The sequence below is a fragment of the Eutrema salsugineum genome, unplaced genomic scaffold (genome assembly GCF_000478725.1).
Source record: "Eutrema salsugineum unplaced genomic scaffold, Eutsalg1_0 scaffold_1, whole genome shotgun sequence".
Lineage (NCBI taxonomy): Eukaryota > Viridiplantae > Streptophyta > Magnoliopsida > Brassicales > Brassicaceae > Eutrema > Eutrema salsugineum.
The window spans coordinates 16,778,372-16,781,866 of NW_006256909.1; the positions used below are offsets into that span (position 1 = coordinate 16,778,372).

The following is a 3,495-nucleotide window of genomic DNA, read 5'->3' on the forward strand; positions in this document are numbered from 1 at the left end:
CTAAGAGACCGGCTCTTAGATAAGGATATCTGATTATTAAAAAAATAAATAAATAAAAAAGAGATGAGAGAAATGGAGAATCGATTCTTTAAGTTCTCTTTTGAGAATCCAACAAAAAAAATTGAGATACTCTTGTTAAATGTGTCACTTTTGTATTGGTTGAACTTAGTTTTACCATTTAAAATTTAATTAACTAATTAAATTACATAAAATTAATAATATTATATTTGATGAGATATTTTTGATAGTTTTTTATTGTTGGAGATGGTCTAAGAGACCGTCTCTTAGCCACTTGTACGCATGTAATTGGCCAAAATTTGTGTTGTGTTTGTCGACCAAATTTTTTTTTGTTCTCGACCATTTTAATTTCTTCATCTCTCTCGACTCTCTCAGCTCTTTCTCTTAGCCGATTATCATTCCATCCGAGCTTCCGTCAATTTTAGGGTATTTTTTCATGAGTCTTGGTTCTGATTTCGATTCTTTAGATCGCGTATCAATTTTATGAGATTCTTTCATGGAGTAAATTCTCTTACGCGATTGATATTAGTCTTTAGTTGTCCTTTCTGCAATCACAGGTCTAGTGTCGAATGCGAAAGGTGAGATCTTTTAAGCTTAATGAATTACAATATGAGAATAAAATATTTTGAATTGTGGAAATTTTCCTATGTTCTTTTTAGTAATATGAAGGAGATGATTGGTAAAGCAATTTGTAGAATCTGATAATTCTTTTCGGTTCTGTTTCTTGCAGCTTAGAGTGAAGCTATAGACATGTAAGTACAATCTGTTACGCCTTCTTATTGTTCTTGTTTATATCACCATGTTTACTAAACCTCTTGGTTGCTCAAAATGAAAGTAGCTATAGTTATTATAGCTAAGAAGGTTCCTGCCATCTCTCAGCGTTCGTCATGTTGTCGATCTCATCGACCGTAACCCTCTCACCCTACCACACCGTTTTATCTTCGCTTTCTTCAAATTTGTCTCATCTCAGCCCGGATTTCGTTTTACCTTGAGTCCTAATTCGGCATGGCTCGTTTTCTAGCTGTATACGAAATGTTCGCCGAAGCACAGTCACTTATCGGGCTCGTCGTCTCTCTCGAGGGAAAAAATCGGCTTTTTCTGTTTTCAGTACTTTGGTAGAGTTGAGAGGAACCCCTATGTGTGATTTCCTGGTTGATGCTTTGATGATCACGTGCACGGATCTAGGATTCATACCTGATGCAATTCAATGTTTCAGGCTATCTCAGAAGCACAAATTTGTTGTTCTGATTCGTGGCTGTGGCAATTTGCTTGATCGGATGATGAAACTGAATCCAACTGGGACTGTTTGGGGATTCTATATGGAGATTTTGGATGCTGGGTATCCCTCAAATGTGTACGTTTTCAATATTTTGATGAACAAATTTTGTAAAGATGGCTTTGCCAAATGAATTGTAATTGGATTAAGCCTCTGCCAAATTGGTTTTATTACATTTATGAGAACTCAAAACCTTTCCTTATTCGTTGTTGTTATCTATCACCTTAGTTTCCTCCTTTTTCACATTTGCTTCCTCCTCTTTCACATTTGCTGAATCAGTAACCTCAGCTCTATAAACATAAATCATAACCACGACCAAGAACAAGAAGAAGTTAACCAAATCAAAATATTATTTACTTTTGAGAATCCCTAATGAGGTTCACCATTGGAGGTGAAAAAACTCATGGTTTATAAACTTTTAAATTATCATTATTTACTATTAAAAAAAATCTTAAGAACTTTTTCATGGAATTCACTAATGAACATGCTCTTAAACTTAATGCATCATATAAGCAAAACTTTTTTTTTAATTCAAGTATACAGTATCTTGAATCCTTATAAAAATATAAATATTCAGAGAAATTGAGAAATAATTGTTTCCATTATATGAACAAATTATCATCATATATATTAAAAGCGGGTTCAGAATAAGCAATGGAAGCCTCTCATTGAGTTTCAGCTGGTTAATTACCCCTTACCCTTAATGAAAAAATAAATTACCTCTTAATTAAATAATGCCGAAAATATTAACCAAAATTAAAAAAAACATGTGTGGACCTATTTAAATATCAGCCCATATTTACGATTTTACGCAACCTAAACGAAACCCTAACAATATAAACCCTAGCCTTGAATAACTATATAAACACGACCCCTATATTCATTCTTTGATATTATCTTAGAAAACTATATCGACTACAAATTTTTTTCATGCGGCTACATATACATATACCAAGTTTTTGGTCATCCTATATCATTATTTTTGTTTTTCCGTATGCTGTTTGTTTTGTACTTTAGGTTTGTTGACGAGTGATGTTAATCTTTTTCATATTAATTGTTTGTTTGATGCGAATTTTGAATGGATGCTGATTTTTTTTGTTTTGTTTTGTTTTTTTTTTTTTAAAAGGTAGGTGGAGAAGGCTACCAGCGACATAATCCATAGTATTGAAAGGTTTGTTGAGTTGTGTTTTGACTATTTTGAGGAATCTAATCAACTGGTTGGAGATAATATTGATTTCGAAGGTTTGGTTCCTTTGATCTGCCTTTTAACTTGGTTTCTATGGCGTCTTTTACCTCTTTTTTTGTGATTTCTATCATGTTTTAATTTTTCAATGTTTTGTATATTTATCCCTTTTCATTCAAGGTATTGGTTTCGAATATGCTTTTATGTTCTTTCGTTAGCCGTACCTTTCAGTAGCTATACTTTTAAATGTGCTTTCGTTAGCTGTACTTCTTTTTTATATATACTTTGGCATTATGCTCGATTGTTCTTCCTCTCACCAAGCATTACACTCTGGTTTCCTTTGTTTTGTTCCCAATGTTTTCTGCAAGTTTGTTAGCCTTTTTATCTGTTTTCTTAGGCTTTCATTGATCTTATCGTTGTCTTTTTATTTTGGTTGCCTTTCACTTTGGTTTTAATTGTTGTTCACGGTTCTTATTGCTTACTTATTGATGAATTTTTTTTTTTTGTTTGTCCATTCATTCCTTCGTGCTTAATCTTCTCCTTCATTTAAACTCTTTCTATGCTATCTACTAAATTTATATCGTTTATGCTCATCGTAGATCTTCTTTGCTACAAGGTCAAACAATTTGTTGAAACATGGTTTTAGGTCATATATATTCGCTTGGTGTGTGTATCGTTTCTGTTATACTACCGAGATACATGTTTCCTCTTATCACGTTTATGAACTTGAGTGTTGTTTGTTTGTTGTGTTATGGTTTTAGGTCATATATATTCGCTTGGTGTGTGTATCGTTTCTGTTATACTACCGAGATACATGTTTCCTCTTATCACGTTTATGAACTTGAGTGTTGTTTGTTTGTTGTGTTATGATTTTTTCGATCGGTTTAGCTATTGTTTTTATTGCCTTTATCTGTTTTTATTGATCTCTGATTTGCTGCTTTGTTGGTTCAGATCGTTTTAATAGATCTTCTGGTTTTCGTTTTCGTCGTCTCTTCTTCTTTTTTGGATTATTTTGGGT

General features: G+C 32.8%; 1 long non-coding RNA gene across 1 annotated transcript; it reads left to right on the top strand.

Moving 5' to 3' along the window:
• Positions 1–352: 352 nt before the first annotated feature.
• On the top strand, positions 353–1,445 carry LOC112081849. Its single transcript, XR_002896756.1, has 2 exons — positions 353–596; positions 749–1,445. It is a non-coding gene; the product is annotated as an uncharacterized LOC112081849 (long non-coding RNA).
• Positions 1,446–3,495: the final 2,050 nt, after the last annotated feature.